Genomic DNA, 24,321 nt, shown 5'->3' on the forward strand with positions numbered 1-24,321 from the left:
ACAATGAGCCCCGCCCAACCGGGCCAACTTCACTCTTCAAGAACACAAGTCTCACCCCCTTCTTTTTTTTTCTTTTTCTCTTTTACACTTCTTTTCTTTTTCTTGAATACAGAAAGAGAAAAAATTCATTTTTATTTTCAATTTTTATTGAAAATATTTTCTTTAGTTTTCATTACTATATTCTTACTTTTGTGTAATTTTTTTCAAATTCTATTTTACTTCCATCATGTTATTTTAGTCGACTTCAGTGTATTCACCTTTTCAAATTTTCAAAAAAAAATCCTTTTATTTCTTTTTTTTCTCTTTTTCATTTCTTTTCTTTTTCTTGAATGCAGAAAGAGAAAAAAATTATTTTTACTTTCAATTTCCATTAAAAATATTTTTATTTAATTTAACTATATTTTTGCTTTTATGTAAATGTTGTCAAATTCTATTTCACTCCCATTATTTTATATTAGTCTACTACAGTGTATTCACTTTTTCAAATATTCAAACGATTTCCTTTTTTTCCTTTTTTCCTTTTTTCTTTTTCTTATCTTTTTTCACTTTCATTTCTTTTTTTCTTGAATAGAGAAAAAGAAAAAATCATATTTTTAATTTTTATTAAAAATATTTTTCTTTAATTTTTTTCTACTATAGTATTTACTTTTGTGTATATTTTTTCAAATTCAATTTTACCCCATCATCTCATTTTAGTCTACTTCAGTGTATTCATTTTTTCAAATTCTCATATGATTTCCTTTTTTTTTCTTTCCCCCTTCCCTTTTTTTTCCTCTAATCTGTCAAACCACTTTTAACACCCAGACCAAAACATACCTAGGATCTAGCATCATCTATTCCATTTGTTTGTGTGTGTTTAATTTTTAATTTAACATTTTTTTATTTTAATTTTTTTAATTTCAATTTTTCTACCTCATTAATTCCTTTTCTCCCTTCAAAATGACAAAACGAAGGAATTCACCCCAAAAGAAAGAGCACGAAGAAACGACAGCCAGGGATTTAAACAACACAGATACAAGCAAGATGTCTGAACCAGAATTTAAAATCACAATAATAAGAATATTAGCTGGAGTCAAAAATAGATTAGAATCCCTTTCTGCAGAGATAAAAGAAGTAAAAAATAGCCAGAATGAAATAAAAAATGCTATAATTGAGCTGCAATCATGGAGGGATGTAGCGGCAGCAAGGATGGACGAGGCAGAACAGAGAATCAGTGATATAGAGGACAAACTTATAGAGAATAATGAAGCAGAAAAAAGGGGGGAGATCAAGGCAAAAGAGCACAATTTAAGAATTAGAGAAATCAGTGACACATAAAAAGGAACATCAGAATCATAGGGGTCCCAGAAGAGGAAGGGAGAGAAATAGGGGTAGAAGGGTTATGTGAGCAAATCATAGTGGAAAACTTTCCTAACCTGGGGAAAGACACAGACATCAAAATCCAGGAAGCACAGAGGACCCTCGTTAGATTCAACAAAAACCGACCATCAACAAGGCATATCATAGTCAAATTCACAAAATTCTGAGGCAAGGAGAGAATCATGAAAGCAGCAAGGGAAAAAAAAGTCCCTAACCTACAAGGGAAGACAGATCAGGTTTGCAGCAAACCTATCCAGAAAGGAGTGGTAGGATATATTTAGTGTGCTGAATCAGGAAAATATGCAGCCAAGAATTCTTTATCCAGCAAGGCTGTCATTCAAAATAGAAGGAGAGATAGTTTCCCAGACAAAAATTAAAGGATTGTGTGACCTCTAAACCAGCCCTGCAAGAAATTTTAAGGGGAACTCTCTGAGGGGAGAAAAGATGAAAAAAAAAAAATATATATATATATAATATAATATAATATATATATATATATATATATATATATATATACAAATAAATAAATACCAAAAGCAACAAAGATTAGAAAGGACCAGAGAACACCACCAGAAACTCCAACTCACAAGCATCATAATGGCAATAAATTCATATCTTTCAGTACTCACTCTTAATGTCAATGGACTCAATGGTCCAATCAAAACACATAGGGTCACAGAATGGATAATAAAACAAGATCCATCTATATGCTGTTTACAAGAGACCCACTTTAGACCTAAAGCTACCTTCAGATTGAAAATCAGGGGATGGAGAACCATCTATCATGCTAATGGTCAACAAAAGAAAGCCAGAGTAGCCATACTTATATCAGACAATCTAGACTTTAAAATAAAGACTGTATCAAGAGATACAGAAGGTCATTATATCATAATCAAGGAGTCTATCCACCAAGAAGACCTAACAATTGTAAACATTTATGCGTGAAATGTGAAGGCACCCAAATATACAAATCAGTTATTTACAAACACAAAGAAACTCATCAATTGTAATACCATAATAGTAGGAGACTTCAACACCCCACTCACAGCAATTGACAGATAATCTAATCGAAAATCAACAAGGAAACAATGGCTTTGAATGACACAATGGACCAGATGGACTTAACATATATATTCAGAACATTTCATCCTAAAGCACCAGAATATACATTCTTCTCCAGTGCACATGGAACGTTCTCCAGAATAGACCATATACTGGGACACAAATCAGCCCTAAGTAAGTACAAAAAGATCAAGATCCTATCGTGCATATTTTCAGACCACAACGCTATGAAACTCAAAATCAACCACAAGAAAAAAATTGGAAAGGTAACAAATACTTGGAGACGGAAGAACATCCCACTAAAGAATGAATGGGGTAACCAAGCAGTTAAAGAGGAAATTAAAAAGTATATGGAAGCCAATGAAAATGATAACACCACACCCAAAATCTCTGGGATGCAGCAAAGGCAGTCATAAGAGGAAAGTATATAGCAATCCAGGCCTTCCTAAAGAAGGAAGAAAGATCTCAGATACACAACCTAACCTTATGCCTTAAGGAGCTGGAAAAAGAACAGCAAATAAAACCCAAAACCAGCAGAAGACAGGAAATAATAAAGATTAGAGCAGAAATTAATGCTATCAAAACCAAAAAAACAGTAGAACAGATCAATCAAACCAGATGGTGGTTCTTTGAAAGAATTAACAAAATTGACAAACAAATTGATAAACAAAATTGATAAACAAAAGCAAAACTGAACTACTGGGACCTCATCAAAATAAAAAGCTTCTGCACAGCGAAGGAAACAATCAGCAAAACTAAAAGGCAGCCAACAGAATGGGAGAAGATATTTGCAAACGACATATCAGATAAAGGGTTAGTATCCAAAGTCTATAAAGAACTTACCAAACTCAACACCCAAAAGAAAAATAATCCAGTGAAGAAATGGGCAAAAGACATGAATAGACACTTCTCCAAAGAAGAAATCTAGATGGCCAAATGACACATGAAAAAATGCTCAACATCACTCATCATCAGGGAAATACAAATCAAAAGAACAATGAGATACCACTTGATACCTGTCAGAATGGCTAACATTAACAACTCAGGCAACAATAGCATTTGGTGAGGATACAGAGAAAGAGGATCTCTTTTGCATTGTTGGTGGGAATGCAAGCTGCTGCAGCCACTCTGGAAAACAGTATGGAGGTTCCTCAAAAAACTAAAAATAGAACTACCTTACAACTCAGCAAGTGCACTAGTAGGCATTTATCCACGAGATACAGGTGTGCTGTTTCGAAGGGACACATGCACCCCCATGTTTATAGCAGCACTATCAACAATAGCTAAAGTATGGAAAGAGCTCAAATGTCCATTGATGGATGATTGGATAAAGAAAATGCGGCATATATATATACAATGGAATATTACTCAGCAATCAAAAAGAATGAAATCTTGCCATTTGCAACTATGTGGATGGAAATGGAGGGTATTATGTTAAGTGAAATTAGTCAAAGACAAATATCATATAACTTCACTCATCTGAGACTTTAAGAGACAAAACAGATGAACATAAGGGAAGGGAAACAAAAATAATATGAAAACAGGGAGGGGGACAAAACAGAAGAGACTCATAAATATGGAGACCAAGCTGAGGGTTACTGGAGGGGTTGTGGGAGGGGGGATGGGCTAAATGGGTAAGGGGCACTAAGGAATCTACTCCTGAAATCATTGTTGCACTATATGCTAATTTGGATATAAATTTTAAAAACTAAAAAATAAAATTAAAAAAAAAAGAATCTACACTATGATGGCTTTTCATGAGCCTTTGCTACCTTATATTTTTTCAGTAACTACCAGGATCCAGCCTAGGTGAGGGTATAAGTAATAAAGTGATTTGAACAACCTCCAGAATAATGGATAGGATGATCTCAGGTAAAACTATGACGTAGAATTTTCAAATAAAAACAGAACACAATTTCATAATACTGCCATTTAGATATGTATTTCTTACACATTGCCACATATACCTCCCAGAAGACTTTTTTTGATCTACACATTTCATTGCTGATGTCAGTGGTTTTCAAACTTCTTTCTCTCAGCATTGTAAGTTCAGTGTGAAAACCACTCAGTCCTGGGCAAACCACAGGGCTTGTCACCCTAATACCAGTGACTGATTCGGACATTGACTCTCAATATGGAGTGCATTTATAGGGGTGGGAGGACATAGAACTGTAATACCCATATCTAAGTTTCAGTTTTTGAAAAGAATAAAAAAAGAATTTTAGCACATAAGATTACAAAAACAAAATCCAATCCTGTAGTTACCACTATTGTTCAATGAAAGAAATCAGAGTTTAAGGTTTAAATATGGCAAAATAGAAAAATATGATCTCAGAATAAAAGACAATCCTTAAAATTGAGAACACTGTATTTTCTCATTTTATCATAGGTGGCTGAAAATTTCCCCCACTGGAGGGAAGGGGGCGTCTGGGTGGCTCTGTTGGTTGAACCTCCCACTTCATCTCAGGTCATGATCTAAAGGCTTATGAGTTGGAGCCCCACGTCAGGCTCTGTGCTGACAGCTCAGAGCCTGGTGCCTGCTTCGGATTCTGTGTCTCCCTCTCTCTCAGCCCCTCCCCTGCTTGTGCTCTCTCTCTCAAAAATAAATATTAAAAATAAAATTAAAAAAATTCCCCCCTCATGTGACTAATAAGCTTTATCTCTCCTCCTTTCTGTCACATGAGCCTGTCCCTTCCCCTTAAGGATACACATCACATCTATTTTTTTTCTTTTCTTTTTGAAAATACAAGTAATTCTTCTTTAATTTGAAAGAATAAGAACAAGGTAAGTGGTCCTTAATACTTGAGGAAGGGAGAGTACATGGCAGTAATGCTTTAGGGTTTCAAAAGAATCTACTCCTTCTGAAAAAAAAATGCACACATGCACACACACAGAAAATATCGCCTATAATTTCAGGGACTTCACAAAGCCTCTGGAACCCAGGGATCCGGGGATCAGAGCTCTTGTTCAAACACAGCTGACAAATGTTTAATTATCTTCCAGTCAAATACAATCAAATGGCTTCCTTGTGCCTCACAACAGCAGTGATGAGAAAATAATTGTACTTCTCTGAGGCCTCCACTGACACACATCCCCAAGATCAGCCACATCAAATACACCAGCTAGGTGAAACTCATAACACCACGGAATAAGAGCGAATGAGGCAACTGGCCTGGATAGATTTTTGTCACCGAGCAGCATGACAACGGAGGGACTTTATAACATTTAAATTTCAAATAAATATTAGTCTCAGGCATACAGAGCCTTTATACATGGGTTAACAGACTCTTGCTTTCTGGGGAAAAGATTCAGGTAGATGTTTGCTATTGAAATCTTCTCAGGTAATTAGTCCCTAAGGTGCCTTCCCTTTCAGCCTCCAGCTGTTCATGCTAATGAGATGTTACTCGGTGTCAGGAATTCCCATCCTCCAGCATTAAGTGGTTAACCAATAATGGGGTGCTTGAGAAAGCCGGGCACATAAAAGGAGGTGATGAACAACTTAAACTTAGTTACCTCTGCTTTTATCCACCAAAATAATAATAATAAGGCAGATTATATCTATAAAATTAGTATTAGTAGTAAGTCCTTCTCTGATAAAGCACGTATTTTAAAAGAGAAGAAAAGATAAAAGGTTAATATTTCAGCCACAACTGGAGAATATTTCAGCCACAACTTTAGATATATCACCTGATTTCTGAAAATATTAAGCCCGCAAAAGTGATTGAATGTTTCTAAAACATCATGCCTTGTCTCTCATATTGACAATACTTACGTGGAAAATTCTAGCTGGCCCACATAAAGGGCTGTAGAAAGTGAGTTATAAGCTTCACATTGTGTGTGCTGTGCTTTCACAACACTGTTGAGCCTGCCCTGGCCTGGCACTGAGTGCATCATAGTTTGCGAAACTGATCATCTGTGCGAAAAGTCTTGAATTTGATATTTAACTTATAATTTAAAGATAATGCATTGTCACAGAGACACATTTAGTAATTTCTAAATAGTCATATTGCAGAGCACATGCTGATCAAAATGCAATAAAAAAGAAAGTGAAGCTGGACTTAAAGACGTATGAAAAAACTAACATCAATGTTTAAAATACTTAGATGAATGAGTAAAACAAAATTAAAAACACAAAATGAAAGTTTGAAAAATAAAGTGAATTAAATCCAACTTCTGGGTATTGTGAAGGCTATGCTTTTATTACTAAACAGGAAAGTGTAAATAAATTCATTAAATTTTAAATAAAGGAAACAGGAACAAAATGAAAGGTTAAGAAACTATAATATTAAAGGAAAACTAACAAATTACAGTATATAGAAGAAATGTCAAAAAAGACATATAGCAATCCTCTAAGCTGGTTATAAAAAGATAATAGAAATTACACTGAAAATTACTCCTTGGACAGCATGCCCAATAGAAAGGATAGAGAGACAAAGAGAGAGAGAAGGAGAGAGAGAGAAACTGAATTTACATAAGGATAGAGAATGGGATAAAACTAAATATACTGAGAAAAATAAAAGATTTACAAGTGGATAAAAGGAGAAGATTTTGTCAATAAATTTAAAAATATAATAAGTTATAAAAAGATTGCTCTACTGGGACACCTGCGTGGCTCTGTGGGTTGAGAGACTGACCTTGGTTCAGGTTATGATCTCACAGTTCATGAGTTTGAGCCCCACATGGGTTTCTGAGCTCACAGTGCAAAGCCTGCTTGGGATTCTCTCTCTCCTTCTCTTTCTGCCATTCCCCCACTTGTGCTTTCTCTCTCTCTCTCAAAATAAATAAATAAACTTAAAAAAAAAAAGATTGATCTACAGAGTATGAAAGGATATTTGTCATAAAATTAAAAACAAAGATGTATAGTTCAATCTACTATTAATTAAAATGTATTTTGGGGGGTGCCTGGGTGAGTCAGTCGGTTGAGTGTCCGACTTTGACTCAGGTCATGATCTCACAGTTTGTGAGTTTGAGCCCCATATCGGGCTCTCTGCTGACATCTCAGAGCCTGGAGCCTCCTTCAGATTCTGTGTATCTCTTTCTTTCTCTCTCTCTCTCCCTCCCTCTGCTCTCCCCTGCTTTCACTCTGTCTTTCTCTCTCAAAAAATAAAAATTAAATAATTAAAAAAAATAAAATGCTTTTTTATGTAGACATTGTATATATTTATGTGTGTGTGCAGATACAGATAGAGATGTATAGGCATAATTTTATAGACAGAAGCACAATAAAAAATAATCTTAAATTCCTGACAAGGTTGTAGGTTTTGTATTGTTTTGTTTTGTTTTGTTTTAAGGTGGTAGGTTTTGATATCATTGGCCATCATATTTAACTTTGTATTTTAAGTGGAAAATGTATTTTATTTATTTTTTTTTATTTTTTTTTTTTTTATTTTTTTTTTTTCAACGTTTTTTATTTATTTTTGGGACAGAGAGAGACAGAGCATGAACAGGGGAGGGGCAGTGAGAGAGGGAGACACAGAATCGGAAACAGGCTCCAGGCTCCGAGCCATCAGCCCAGAGCCCGACGCGGGGCTCGAACTCACGGACCGCGAGATCGTGACCTGGCTGAAGTCGGACGCTCAACCGACTGCGCCACCCAGGCGCCCCGGAAAATGTATTTTAAATTTAATCTTTACCTTTTTAATTTTTAATTCATAAAAAAGCCACATTAACAAAAAATAAATCTGAAAAGTTACAGCTATACTAGGTAAATATAAATTGAGTTACAATTTATATGCTTGGAGACATTATTCTAATTATTATTACCATCATTTTTATTGTTACATGGTTCCTATACTACACATAGAGAAGCATTAGCAAAAACCTTTAAAACAAATTAGAAATCTTTACAATAACACAATTTAATTTAGGAAAAAGTATACAGTAAAAATATAGGCATTCTACTCTTTCTTAAATAAAGGAAACCCCATTTCTGAATAATCAACTGTCATTTTTCTCATTGATAGATCTGGCTAATATCATGATGATGTTTGCTATAGAAACCTGTGGTTCATCACAGTAAATTCCACAAAATACCCCTGTTCAAAACTCTTTCAAATGTAAGAAAAATTACCTGTTGGATTTAAGGCCAAGAGAAGATGTAGATTAGACAGAAAGATTTATGTCTTACAGAGAGGAAGAAAAAAAAAAAAAGAAAGGAAGGAAAATATTCAGGTGTTAAATGCTGGATAATTGTCTTTTAACTGTCCTTCTATTAAAGAAAAAAAAAAGTAATAAAATTCTGTCTTTGGGAAGCCCAGCATCACCATTCCATTCACTTCTTTGCTGGTTTTATTCTAACGTGGAGGGTTTCAGTCCTCTTTGGATAATAGAATTCAATGGGTAGAGCATAAGAAATATTTAGTTGAATGATATAAGGATTTTACTATTTCAGAAAAAATGAATACTCATTGTCTGACAGCTGATGTAAAAGAATCACTGTTCTCTATTTTTCTTAATGGACTAAGACTAGAAATAATATATTTAATGTAAAAAAACAAATTGGGATGGGAATTTTCAGTCCTGTCTACAGTCATTGTCTACAATAATCTAGGAATTCCCTCCATTCTTTTTTTTTATTTTTTTATTAGCTTTGGATAATTTTGGATAGCCAATGATCTTTCCTTAGCTAATGTACCATCTTCAGCTGGCAAATCACTATCAAGGTAATGCACTACAGCTCTGTAGTTTTAGACACTTTCTGCTCCTTCCTAGCCAATAAATTTCTCTGTATTTATGATCCTTTGGTTTGTTTCTATTTCAGAGTCCAGTTTTTTTCTGAAAAGCCATGTTTGCCTTGGTTCTTAGCTTTTCAGTTTTCTAAAGCCTCTGAAAATATTTGTCCTTAAATTAAAGATTGTTCAGGACTGAAAATTCCCATCCCAATTTGTTTTTTTTAAATTAAATATATTATTTCTGGTCTTAGTCCATTAATAAAAATAGAGAACAGTGATTCTTTTACATCAGCTGTCAGGGATACCTCAAAATATATTTTGAAAATATTTTCAAGCCAATCATTAAAATTTAGGTAGCACTCTGCAGAAAATCTTAAATAAAAGGGTGGTTCATATATAGATTTAGGAGAGCATGGAAGGGGAGGCAAGCTATATAAATAGGAGGTAAGATTAAAGTAGGGTATAGGATTTGGAGCAGAGGAAAGACATTTTAGATGATTTCAAGGCTAGTTGTTTCTTTCCTTTGGCTTTTCCAGAATTTCTCTGAGGGAGGAGATGTTGGATTTTAATTTCATTTTAAAGCCTCAGCATAATAATAATAAATAATGATAATAATAATAATAAGGCCAACTATTATTGCTTAATACTTCCCCTCCATTTTTTTTCTATGGCTTCTGTTAAATGTATTATACTTAAGATGCCAAAAGGTTCCCACAATAGCCACCAAAATTCTAAATCATCCCTATGCCATTTGCCAAGTCAATTATTGGAATTTAGATTACAGTGAAAAACATTTTGGAGTAGACATTCTATAGGAATAGGAGTGGCTGTAACTTAAAAACAAAAAGAATCACTTTCTCTCTCACACACCCATGCACACAAACACATCATGATAGCCAATTTCTACTAATATTTCCTGAAACAGCAACTTGGATTCTTGATTATTTTTGTCAAGACCAGATGACTAATAACCAAAAAACCTATTGGTTCACAATGTATTAGGATGGAGAAGAAAGACCTTCAATGTTAAGGAGAGTAACATTTCTTTGAATGGGCAAGGCAGATAATTTTCTCATATTTTTTTACGGGATGTTTGTTTATAATTCATTATTATATGTATTTGCTAAATTCATAATTAACGATTACATATTTCATAATATTTTGGCATATGAAACCTATTTATTTGAAAAAATAACTTTTTTTATTATAAAATGCTCATGAGAGAATATATAATTATTAAAGTGATAATAAAAGTAATGGGATGATCAGAAATTCCAAGAGATGTTTCTTGAACATACAATAGAAAGTTGGTATAAATGAAAGAGAAAAATGGCTAATTTAGCAACGGCATAAAAAATTGTCTGCATACTCTCCCAGGAATTAAGAAAGGTAATTTGTGGGGCTCAGTCAGTTAAGCAACTGATTTCGGCTCAGGTCATGATCCCATGGTCGGTTCGAACCCGGTGTTGGGCCCTGTGATGACAGTGAGAACCTGGAGTCTGCTTTGGAGGGAGTATCTCCCTCTCTCCGTCCCTTCCTAGCTTGTGCTCCCTCTCTCTCTCTCTCTCTCTCTGTGTCTCTCTCTCTCTCAAAAATAAATAAACAATTTTTTTTTAAAAAAAGAAAAGGTAATTTGTAAAACTATTTAACAAAATTATTAATCAGACGAAATAAAAAATTGTGGAAATTGGTAAGAAATATATGATTCGCAAAAGAATTGTCATATGTGGGCTTGTATACCAACATGCAATCTTTCAAAAATTTAGAGTTTTTCCAATATTTCTTCTCATGCTTACCCTTCATAAATGTTTATGCCTAGCTATGAATAAATATTGATCAGATGTTGTGGTCATCTTTCTTTCTTTCTTTCTTTCTTTCTTTCTTTCTTGTGGATACAGTAGAAAGTAACAATGTTAAACATACTATCCACACAGGGCAACGGTGCTAAAAACATTTGATCCTACCACTAAGAAACCAGAATTATGGTTAAAATATGGCAATTTGTGGGAACACAATATAGGAAATAAATAATATAATATTCCTTTATATATAATCTAATAAATCTATGTGATAGTGCCTTCTCAATCAGTGAAATACACAATAATCACATTATGTTTTCCCTGAACTTGTCCTTTGGGAACAACTCTGTCACCATGATATATTGTATCAATGAGGGTACAGTCAAGATATAAACCACAAAGTAATTCAAAAAGGGAGTGTAACTATAGAGCTTCTATAGGGGTCTAATGAATAGCCTGGAGATACCCTAGAGTACTTAAGGAAGAAACAAACTTGGAAAGGCATTATTCCCAAGGCTAGGAGTCAGACCTCATTGGAGAAGTGTGGCTTTAACCACAGTTTAACTGGAAGACAGAAAAGCTCTCTGAGTTTCTCCTGGTAAGAGCTGGTGTGCAGTCATCAAGCAAGCAAGAAATATTTCTCTAGGGTGCAGTTGGGCTAAGGCCAGTGGGCATGAAACTAATTGGAAAATAGAAGACACCTTTTCAGGGTACAGGTGGGCTGATCTAGCATACACTTCTGGGAGCAAGGGGGTCAGGAAATTATGGTGAGAGTGGCAAGGAGAAAACAGCCGTCCAGGCTGAGGTAGGCCAAGGTTGGAGGGCAGGTGTAAGAAAGAAAGAGAAGCATCGAGAGATCATGAGCTGGCTGGATAGTGCACAGTTCAGATGTGTGGCATTGGTGTAGGAATGGCTTCACTGAGGTGGTCACTGAGCCAGAGCTGTAAGCTTATTGAGAGGCTAGTTTCTCTGCATATATAACTGGGCTGTCCCACACCAACACATAATACTGTCAACAGTAAGAGCAGAAAAAAACAAAAAATAGAAGTACACTAGAACCAGAAGGAGATGACCTTTTCTCCAAGCCTGTACTTACATCATCCTATACTGACAAAAATTAACATCTTGCTCTCTACAAAGGAGAAATCTTAGAGTCCAGATCCATTATTGCAGAACAGGAAAGAAAACAGTGGATTTGGAGTTGAGAGGTAATAAATCGATAGTTGATATACACGTGGTCCTTTTGGGATTCCAAACATCATGCTTCACCTCCTCCCTCACTGGGATAAAAGCAAAAAAACCCTGAATATAGTTTTTGGGCCCCTGACTCTAGTCAAGCTGAATGTAAACTTGGCCTTGGGACGTCCACTCATACGAGTAATATTAGTCTTTGGCTCCGGCTAAACTGAGTCGTCTATTTGTCGTTTGTACCTGAAGAACTCCTAGTTGGTACAAAAACAATTTTCTAAACAGAGGGAAAGATGGTACTGAAGACAGCAAGTCAATTTTAGGTCTAAGATTTTGTTCCTAGTGTTTCACTTAGAGACTTTCATTCCTTACGGGGAATTTCTTCATGAACAATTGAATAGAGTTTCATTATTCAGAATCATACTTAACAGATGTTAAAAAATCCTTTCACAGACTTCTCTGTTATCATATAAAGAGTTGGGAATTCATTATCCCCATCTTCACAAGAAGATAAAATTGAGAAAACCAAAAATTTTGGCCTTTTTTTAGATCCTCCAGAGAATTGAGACCATAGGACAACAGCCCCTCAGAAATCTGGAGAGACAGGCAAGTAAAGATGAGTACAGACACGAATAACTTACCTGGAGCTGAATTGGCTGGAGCCAGTAACTGGTAGAAACACTTAACTGGTAACTTTGATGACTTTCTGCAGGCTGAATGTGCACCGGCTTGACAGATAGAGACTCCTGGGGTCCAGTCCTAGTGGTGGTCCTAAATTTCTATGGGTTTTATCTTTAGTAACCTTACAAGGTACTCACTGAGAGTTGCAGAAATATCTCCCTAGTATTTAGTACAGGCAGAGGAGAAAAGTTCCCATTTTGAAATATACTTAGAATATAAGTAACCATTTTGAAATATGCCCAGAGCTGTCTCCATAATGAAAGTTTACCATCCAGGGGAGACAATATTATCAGAGCATTATGTGACCTGCGGAAGGGCAGTTAGACAACTCCTTACCCCTCTATCCATTCTGTCTTATGTAAAGAGAGAAAAAAAGGTGGCGGTGGGGGGAAGGTATGAAGTGCTTCTGAGCCACAGCCCAGTGATTCAAGCTAACTAAAAACTGAGGTTTAACTCTTGGATTTTAGAATGTTTCTACTTCCCAAATTCTTAACACCATATCAACAAGGTTCTAGAAAAATAATGGTGGATTATAACTGAGCTGTAAGGCACAGACTCTGTTTAAGAACTTGTTATGGAAATCCACAGCCAAGAAAGAGAAAAAGTGACTGTGAGGACCCTGAAGCCTCTGGCACCCACAACTACAGCAAATATTAAACACAGTCCAGCAGTTGGCCAAGTTGACATAAATCCTCACATGAGATGCCTAATTATTTCAGTTTCTATTACCCAACATAGCATGTCCAGTTTTCAACAATGACAACAAAATACAAGACATACTAAAAGACATGCAATAACATGGTCTTAAGAGGCAAAGTAAGCATTAAAACAAGGCTGAGAGACAAATCAGATTTTAGAATAATTAGGTAGGAAATTCAAAATCACCACAATTAATATCTTCAAGGTGCTAATGCAAAATGTAGGCAGCGTGTATGAACAGATGCATAATGTAAGCAGAGAGACGTAAACTCAAAGCAAGTTTGAGAAGGACATGCTAAAAACCAAAGACTAACAGAAGTGAAGGATATGGATATGGACAAAGAGAGTATCAGTGAGCTTGAAACATGTCAATAGAAAATGTCCAACCTGAATGCAAACAGATAAAAGTTTAAGAAGAAGAAAAGAAAGAAAAAATCCAAGAACTATGGGACAATCATTAAAAACCTATGGGTAGTATCATACTTAAGGTAAGAACTTATATGTTTTTCCCCTAAGATCAGAAAAAAGGCAAAGATACCCCTCTTATTCAACATTGTACTGGAAGTCCTAGTTAATACAATGTGAAAATAATATACTGAGATATGAAGAATGGAAACGAAGAAATAAAACTTTTTGTTTGCAGATGACATTATTGCCTATGTAGAAAATCCTAAACTATCAACCAAAACATTATTTTTTTAATGTTTATTTATTTTTGAGACAGAGCATGAGCAGGGGAGGGGCAGAGAGAGATAGGGAGACACAGAACCCAAATCAGGTTCCAGCCTCTGAGTGGTCAGCACAGAGACTGATGCGGAGCTCAAACTCACAAACTGTGAGATCATGATCTGAGCTGAAGTCAGACACTTAAACGACTGAGCCACCCAGGCCCCCAAAACGTTCCTGATTGTAAGTGATTTTTTAAATTTTTATTTACTTATTTATTTTAATTTCTTTTTTGAGAGAGAGAGAGCAGGAATAAGAGGGGAAGGGAAAGAGAGACGGAGAGGGAGAATCCCAAGCAGGCTCCATGCTCATTGCAGAGCAGGATGGAGGTCTCGATCCCACGACCATGATACCATGACTTGAGCTGAAATCAAAAGTCGGCTCAACCCACTAAGCTACTCAGGTGCCCCTCTAAGTGATTATGCATACAGGGTCACAGTACGCAAGGTTAATACACAAAAGTCAATTGCTTTTCTAAATGCCAGCAATGAATAATTCAAATCTGAAATTAAAAACACCACTGTATCACACTGCTCAGGCTACCATAACAAAATACCACAGACTAAGTAACTTAAACAACAGAATTTTATTTTCTCACAGTGTGGGGAGCTGAAAGTCCAAAATCAAAGTGCTGAGTAGGATTGGTTTCTGGTGAGAAGTCTCTCCGTGGTTTGCACACACTGTTTTCTCATTGTGTGTTCACGATACCTTTTCTTTGAGTGTACACAGTCCCGGTACTTCTTCATCTTTTGATAAGACATTAGTTCTATTGAATTAGGCCCACATCCTTATAACCTCATTTAGCCTTAGTTACCTTCTTAAAGGCCCTGTCTCCAAATACAGTCATGCGGGGAGTTAGGACTTCAACCTATGAGTCTGGGTGGGGGGTGGGGGGGGGGGAGATACAGTTTAGTCTATAAAACAACTTACATTAGGACAACAAAAAATGAAGTATGTGTAAATAAATGTAGGATTTATAGGTGGAAATTATAAAAACCCAATTGAAATAAATCAAAGATGGTCTAAATAAGTGGAGAAATATTTCACTTTCATGAGTAGAAAGACACAATATTATTAAGATGTCAATTTCCCCACCCCCAAAAAGATGTTAATTTTCCCAATTTGAGCTATAGATTCAACACATTCCAGCAAAATCTTGGCAAACTATTTTGTGAATATTGAGAAACTGATTCTATATTTCTATGGAAAGAATAGCCAACATAATCTTAAAGAAGGAAAGAGCTGGAATACTGACAACATTCAACTGTAAGATTTACTATAAAGCTATAGTAATGAAGATAATGTGGTACTGCTGAAAGAAGAGATAAATAGGTCAGTAGAACAGAATAAAGAACCCGGAAATAAAATAGAAGAACCCAGAAACAACATAAAAACCTACACATGAATGTTTACAATTCACAATTACCAAAAATTGGAAATCACTAATATGCCCTTCAATATGTGAATGAACTATGATATATCTGTGTAAAGGCATACAATGGAGTGTTTAAAAGAATGAGCTATCAAGTCAAGGAAATACACTAATAAAACTTAAATGCACATTGTTATGTGAAGAAGCCAATAATGAAAAGCCACATACTGTATGATCCCAACTGTATGACACTCTGGAAAAGCAAAACTGTAGAGAAAGTAAAAAGATCAGTGATTGTTAGCAGTTCAGGGGAGGGAGGAAGGGATCAGTAGATGTATACATCTTATGTATCTTATTAACTCTGTCAAGGAGGATTTCAGCCAACTGAAATTTGCCAAAAATAAAAAGTTCAATTTCATAAGATACAAACAAGGAAGATTTATTATTTTATCTATCAGGGGTTATATGAATAAAGAGTGGCCACTTGAATAAAAATATTTTATAATAATTTATATTTTATTGTGGCATTATGTGAAATATAGCCTTTTCACTCTAATTTCTTTTAAAACTACCTCAATCATAAATATATAGTTGTCTCTTCCTTGACAAATTTGTACAGTTACAATGTCTATAATGTCCTTTATAGTAATCTCCTTATTTATTTTTGCCTCCAGAGAATGAACAGTGTTTTTGTTGACACACAGTTGTACCTGGTTTTCAGTCATGTTATTTCTGCAGTATATCTCAGTTGGGAGTGCCAGAGATTTATGGCAAAGGCATAACACGATTATTAAACCCATTCTACTTTTCTAAGAGTGTCGTGAGACTGCAGCCAAAAGGAGTAAAGTCTACATTGCTCTTCATATAAACATTTCTTTTTTTAAAGGCTATGACCAATGCTATTATTCCCCTTCATTCACAATATATTTTTATGCCCAGACTCTCAGGATAAAAATTGCTTCAGGTTAATAAATTAGAATTTTGGAAAACATTTCTATATTTCAGGTGAACAAAACCACAGTTAACTTCTATTTTTAAAATTTATAAGTTATAAAGATCAACAGAAAATCACTTAAAATCTACTTGTGCGAGTAATTAGTTTATAGAGCAACTATGATACCCTATCTTTTGAATCCAGAGGGTACCAGAATGCAATATGTATTATATACTAGTTACTATTCCAGACATATGTTCTCTTTTAAAAGACTTGAGCCAATTATTTTAAATTGAGCGCTATTTTAAGAATTATTATAATTTCTTATTAAGGTTTCCTGGGCCAGAACACAGATAGATCTAGTGATAGATAAAGGTGTAATTTAGAACAAATAATGTAATTTCTTACAAAATATAGTCATCAAATCACGAAGCATCATTTAATTTGGATCCCTAATTATAATGAGGGAAAATCCCTAAATCACAGGAAGATTCCCTTATTAAAGATTATATTCCTCGCTATTATAATAGCTATAAAATAAAAATTATGTTTCTGACCCATTTTCAGGTTAATACCCTACCACCCCCCACAAGAGGAGAGTCTACCATACCGCCAAAAGAATACAGAAAACATATTGGTTTATGGCCTATAAGGGAATTTTCCAAACATTTAAACCGTCTTTGTTCATTGGTTGAGAAAATTCTAACTTACAAGGCTTTACCCATATGTTTCATCATTTTTATGTGCTATTTCCTTTTCTTTTTTTTAATTTTTTTTAATGTTTATTATTTTGAGAGAGAGAAAGACAGAGCAAAAATAGGGGGAGGGACAGAGAGAGAGACACAGAATCTGAAACAGGCTCCAGGCTCTGAGCTGCCAGCACAGAGCTCGACACAGGGCTCAAACCCACAAACCTTGAGATCATGACCTGAGCCGAAGTCAGACACTTAGCTGACTGAGCCACCCAGGTGCCCCACCTATTTCCTTTTCTATCTGCCTATCTCTGTTTTAATTGTCCTTGTTGGAATTTTGCAAAGGAGGGGTCCCCAGTAAGTTTCAAAAGTGATGTTTATAGAAAGGGATCTGTACACAAGATGTTCTGATATTTCTGGTGTCCTCTCCACAGTACTGGACACTAGAGACTTACTTATCTCTCTGAGGCAATGCCTTTGCGGTGGTCTCAACATCTTGACACCCTGGAATTATTATGCTTATCATCTATAAACATATAAAAACAATGAAAGAAAAAAGTGACATTCAACAGATAAAATTATCTTCGTAATATCTTTTATGTTGTGAATAATGTATTCTAAGACATAGAAATAATTTTTCTTCTAATAGTTTTAGGCTAAGCATTTCCTTTATTTTAATTGTAATTTATTCATGATAAAGAGAGTCAAGTCTATCAGAGAAAATGACTAAAATAAAAAAACAAGAATAAATTTTACCAATAATAAATGATATAAACAATATTATGTGGAATCCTTTCAATCAAAAGCTGTGAAGGGTTTGAGATTTAACCTTCTTGAAAGATAACAAGTTAGCCTGCCACCATTTTTTGGGTTCTGGTAGAAGACAAGACACTAAGGTTAGAGATGAAGGACAACACTTATTATTTGCAGAAAGATCCTGAGTGTCAGCATTTTCATGCAAGTACTCTGAACCCCAATTTCAAACAGTCAATGTGAAAAAGAACCAGATGACATCTGCACACAGTTGGTTGCATTGAATAAGAGGAATTCTGTGTCTAGAGAACCTGATGTGTATGTTTTTAATAACAGACAGTAGGCATGATTACTCTTTTCTCCAGAGAAACTATCATTCTTTTCCAAGTTAGTTCACTATTCAAACATTGCTGAAAATAATTCAAAACTAAAAGCAGTCAGTGCCTCTCTTATAAAGCATGTAAAAATGTGTGGGCCAAGAGGAGAATTATCTTTTATCTAATAAATTTTTTTTAGGCTCTCTAAGGTAAAATAATTTTTGGAAACTTTTAGAGATGGATAGTAGAAAAGTCAAATAAGCCCTATTTGAAAACAAAGGAGTGTTATATGATCCTAATGAGGGGAAGTATAAAAGAAAAATAGAAAATAAAGCTCGTCTAGCAGACACTGGAATTTCTTTTACTCTTTACGTGTGCCACTTGTCTGGTTTCTCTGTAATTGTATGTCTAAGGGTCTGTACCAGCAACTCTTTTCAGAAAAACTTCCCTTAGAATACTTGCGCCACTCTGCCTACGCTTGCAGAGAGTTGAAAGAGGCTGAGTTTGTTTCCTGAGGGCTACTCTTGGCCAATGATTGATTGGTGATTGAATTGAAAACTCACTGCACTTCTAATCAAGACAAACACTGAAGTGGAGCTTACACTTCCAAGTTCTCCTGAGGCATCAGGCTGCATTTACTCTTGATGGAACTTTCTGGAAATAACGTACTTCTTGATTTATATTTCTTTTCTGTTTTTCCTATTACCTTCTTGCTTTCTCCTGGAAGCACTTTTTAAATAAGTCTTTTTCACAAAAATTCTTATCTCAGATTCTGCTTCTCAGTAACTATCCAAGAAAGGCAAGAAAGATAAAAAGAAAAAAACGATAGCTGCCACTATTGAGTGCTTACTATATGCCAGCATTTTATCCTTATGACAAACACTATGAGATAGGTATTGTCATTCTGTCTTAGGAGAAACAGAGGTGCAGAGAGGTTAACTAAGCTGTCCAAATTCCATAGATAGTAAGTGGCACAGCCCCATGCTGGAGCCATCTCCATCCAAAGACTGTGTTTCTAAATATTATACTATAAGTTGTGAGGAAGGTAATCTCTACCCCCCTCTCTCTTTCTCTTCCCCCCTTCCCTCCCTCACCAGAGTTTAGGAAATTTTGTTCTACTTTTAGTCTTCTGAACTTTACTCTTGGACTAAAAGAGCAGCTCTGAAGATATTTTCATGAATCTTCTGTTTAAAATGTTAACAGTTGAAGAAAATAACCCATGAAGATATTTTAGCAGTGACATATTTATGTGGATAATGTTTCCCAGATGCTACTGATGTCACTCTATTCCATAGTCACATAGTCCATCTAAGAGTAACTTTGTAATCAGTGTTCCTCAAATAATAGGGTGAATAAAAATAGAAGAGTTGTTTCATCCACAGAGGTAGAAGTTACTGAGTCTAGTTATAGAAAATCCAGATCCATTTGGTGTCAACCCTAGAGATTTTGACTCAAGAAGTCTCTAATATAGCTCAGGTAACTTTAGTTGCATTATGGAATTGAATTATGGAAGTCAAAAGAGGTGAATGAGAAAATCAATTAATACTTAAAACATAGACATTAATTAATCCTAAGAGTGATATACTAGAAAATATCTCTAAATTCCTTTTTTAATATTCCAATATTATTATTTTCTTTTTTGTTGTCGTTGTATATTCTCATTGTCTTTTTTCCTTTTTACCTTATTTTCAATATATATAAACTTCAATTGGGGGTACAAGAGCGGATTTTTAGAAAATGTTAGATTATGTAACCTATTATATTCGAAAACTCATAATGAGGTTCCCAGTTTTTCTGCATACAGAGGGAGTAGAGGCAACTGAGATGAGCTACTCTAAATTGTCCAAGAATACAAGCTTTGTAAGGGAATATATATTTCCAGAAGTGTCTAGTTGGATATTTTGCTAAATTCTAACTCACCAGGCTGATCGACACAGAAACAGATTTCTTGATGTCATATCTTTGTATCATAAGCAACTAATTGAAATGAATCCTGAATGAATGAGTCTTGTAGCCTTCCCCTACTCTCAATATAAGATTGCCTTTATTTGATTATGGTACCTGCGTGGATCAGAAAAGGAATAGAAAGCCTACGATCCAGTCCTGATGCTCCCATTCTACAGACAGGTAGAAAGTTCGAAATGCTGGATTGAATGCCACTTATAACCCAACTTATTTAAAATTAATATCCTTTTTAATAAACAAAACCATTACAAATGGCCTTATAAGTTATAAACATGTCTTAAGTTATAGTTTACTAATTAAAGAAAAAAAGCAAAGTAGCAACAAGGACACAGGAAAGAATTAAAGTCTTACTCTTTTCTAAGAAATAATATATGAAATTATTCCTCAGAAGTTTATCCTATCATTTTGATTGGTCAAAAAAGAATAAAAGGGAACATAAAATTATATTTTTAAATATTTGAGGTTATGTAATTTAAAGTTGAAAATTTTAAAAAATTGACTTTATGAAAATGATAAATTTTGAATAATTTTAATTTAATATGTCATCTTAGTAGAAGCATGTTAAGTGATAAAGAATATGAAATATTTGATCCTCATAGTATGATACTAAGTAAAATATATTCAGTACATTGAAATTTATATTCATTGTGAATTATAAAAGAACAGATATCTCATATAAAGTGAGACCTTTAAAAAAAAAGCTCTGATTTCCTTATGCCTATTTCCTGTATTGTTCAATGAGTGCTTTTGGGCTTATGAGTACCCACAATCATTTTTCATACGGTATAATATGTTAGTCTTATTCAGATTTTCTTATATAGTGATGTTTTGTCACACTGCTCAAATTCAACTGTGCCATAAATGATGATATTAAAAGATTCAATAAATCATATTTGTTTTACCGGAAAACCACCACCTCATCACTTTAATTGGATAATGTCAATTCACAACATGAAACTGTTTTATAGAATTTGATCCCAGCAGATGCCCTACAAATACATTCAAATTTCTAAATTGGTATATGAGAAATAGAAGTAACCCATAATAAATTGACTAACACTTGGTTTCATACCTAGTCAAATTTTCATGTATTTACAGTAGAGTTGGGCATCATTATAAAATTTAAAACTATTTTTCATAGTCTTTACAACCATGGTTCCATCTTTTTTTATTGTCCTTTTATAGAAATTCTAAAAAGTTTTGCTTATATATTCTTGCTAAATTTCTGTCTTACACTCAATGCAATATGGCCTCTAGACCCACCATTCTATTGAAATTACTGTATCAAAATTGACAAACAAAAATGACTTATGTCATTGAATGAAAAATGCAGTTCCTATTTACTTAACCGCTTAACGCTATTGACAACTCTTTCATTCTTTCACTTAAAACTCTCTTGGCATTATTTCCAGGGTACTATAATTCTCTAGTTTATATTCTAGCACTATGGACACTTTGTTTTTCTTAGTTTCTTTCTCCTCTTCTCAAGCTTTAAATGTTGTTTGTTATTTCCAGAATCCATTTCTCCCTTTATACATTCTCCCAGGGGCTAATCTTAAACCTTCTAGCACTTTAATTAAAATGATCAGGGTGATGATTTCTAAGTAAATTTCTTTAGTGTATGTCTCTTTTTAACTTTAAACCTGTGTAGTAATTTTTCCCCCCAAATGTTTCTATCTCAGAGTGATTAAATTCTTCATTTCATATTTTCTTTTTTCCTTTCAATTTTTAATGTTTATTTATTTTTTAGGAAGAGAGAGAGACAGAATATGAGCGGGGGAAAGGCAGAGAGAGGGAGAGAGAGAGAATCCCAAGCAGGCTCCGGGCTCTGAGCTGTCAGCACAGAGCCCGACTCAGGGCTAGATTTCACAAACCATGCACGATCATGACCTGAGCCGAGGTCAGACGCTTAACTCAGCCACCCAGGCACCCCTTCATTTCATATTTTCTATAAAACTGAAAACCAACACAGAATGTGAAGCTAATAGGCTATTCTGTGGGATGCCATTATACTTACTTTCTTTGCTGTTGATAATTTACTTGCCAAGATTCAGATTTTGTTCTCAAATCTCTTTGTGCATGTTGCATTTATTATTATCACCACATAATTTAATTCAAGTTTATGTAAGATAAAGAAATATGAGTACAAGGAGAGTTTATTCCTGCAACAATGAAGTTTAATGCTTTAGAAATTCTAAATTAAGGTGAGTTGCTAAATAATTGTGTCAACTATGGTATTGGTATGGCAACGGAGTAAGACTGAAGAAAATAAGGAGTTAAAAGATATTTTGATTTGTTTATAGTGCACATTAAATAAACAAGTCTGGAAGTCGTGGATAATTTATTTTAAGTATAGACTTCATAAGAAAAGATAACCAATAACTTCAGTGGGTAAACAAATAGGCCTGGACCTGTAGTACAATATTGGTGAATTTCACATACAGTGAGACAATGTGACTTAATATATGATGTTTAAACTGTCTCAGTGTTTATGTATATCTTAATGTGTACTTTCCCACTTTAATCAAATAACTGACAACAAACCAGTTCTGAAGTTTCAGATAAGAGAATTTCAACTACATATTAAAGTATCTGTAAAACAACTCTACCTGGATATACTCTGGGTGCTTCAAATATAATGTGTCTGAAAATTGAACATAGCATCTTCCATTCCCCTAAGAATGCTTCCAACTTTTGTGAATTTTCTTCCGTTCCTGTCTTCCGTCTTTCCATACTTTGTGAATGACCACATCAACCTAATTGCCCAGGACAGAAGTTTAAATTTCATTTTAAAACTTCTCTCACTTCCTTCCAAAACTCCCCCTCTAAAGTCAACTCCTAAATAGCACTATATTATCTAACCTCTACTTTATCTAACATTGTTTCCATTTGCTTGCTGCATGTTTAAACTCCCTTTATTCTTCTAGTATCCTAAACACTCCCTAACAAATGCATACATACCAATTCATTCTTCCTTGTGTAATCCTCGTGATATTTCTAATCTGCTACTCTGATAAAAAGAGTTTAAAAACTGTTAAGGAGTATCATCCCAACTATAAAGTCCTAATCATGTCTCTGCTTTATTTTTCACCCTTACCTATACAAATTTCCCTTTCACTCCATGTTTCTTTATTGTAATGTCTCTCATAACATATTATTTATTATATTTATTGTATTCCACAACTCATCTTATTAAAATTGCTTATTTAGTAATCTATTTCCTTCTTTTGACTTTAAGCTCATTATTGATAGGCTTACTTCTTTTTCTATCTCTCCAGAGCCTAAAGGTCCCTGGAACATATTAGATATAAATGATTATAAGAGATAAGTTTGCCTAAATAAGGTACTAAATTAAAAGAGTATCTCAAAGAAGAGAATAGTATAGTCATAGCCAGAAATTCTATTATTAGGCATAAATACTTTATTCCATATTCTCATCACTGATCAAAACTGAGGACAAACAACCTTGACTAAACATCTATTCAATAATTTACTGGAAGAGTTTCATGATATTTTTCATGGAAGAACTAAGGAGAGATGAGAATTATTGATGACATGAAAAAGGAAGCCATCATACAGTTCTCCAAGCAGTTAGGAACTATGTTTTTCCATCTTAGACTATATGTATCTAAGAATATATTCCATGCCTCCTGATTGTGACTGTGGAGAGACAGAGAGTAGCATCCTATTAAGAAGACAACATCTAGGTATTCCAGACAGTGGCCATCAGACAGGCAGGCCTTGGGAGGATGTGTGTGTGCGTGTGTGTGCGTGTATGTGTGTGTTGCACAAAGTATGCCTGGAGAATCCAAAACTTTTTTGTGGATTTGGAATACCAATGCCATGAGCTCTACACTCTTGTGGAATTAGGAGTGGCTACCATCTGAGAACAGTTCTCTCCGTAGATGCTAACGTTAACCGAATGATTTGGATTTTGGAAAATGTATTATTTGCTGAAGCAGGAATGGCAGTTAGTATCTCTTAGAATAAAGATGTGAAGGTGAGAGAAAAACAGCACACTTGAGGGCAAGTGAGACTGGTTGGTTACTAGAACAATAACCTCCCTATGGGTAGCTGAGTTTATTACCAGGGATAGTTATATT

General features: G+C 34.6%; 1 long non-coding RNA gene across 1 annotated transcript in view; it reads right to left on the reverse strand.

Moving 5' to 3' along the window:
- The window catches only part of LOC109269895 (uncharacterized), a 35,282-nt gene extending 22,015 nt beyond the window's left edge, over positions 1 to 13,267 (reverse strand). Inside the window, exons 1-2 of the long non-coding RNA XR_002081320.2 lie at positions 13,097 to 13,267; positions 12,721 to 12,850 (exon numbers count right to left, since the gene is read on the reverse strand). This is a non-coding gene — a long non-coding RNA (uncharacterized LOC109269895). The remainder of the gene's footprint in view (positions 1 to 12,720; positions 12,851 to 13,096) is intronic.
- Between the last annotated feature and the right edge of the window lie 11,054 nt (positions 13,268 to 24,321).

This window comes from Panthera pardus, unplaced genomic scaffold (genome assembly GCF_024362965.1).
Source record: "Panthera pardus isolate Hobbes unplaced genomic scaffold, ASM2436296v1 HiC_scaffold_10, whole genome shotgun sequence".
Classification (NCBI taxonomy): domain Eukaryota; kingdom Metazoa; phylum Chordata; class Mammalia; order Carnivora; family Felidae; genus Panthera; species Panthera pardus.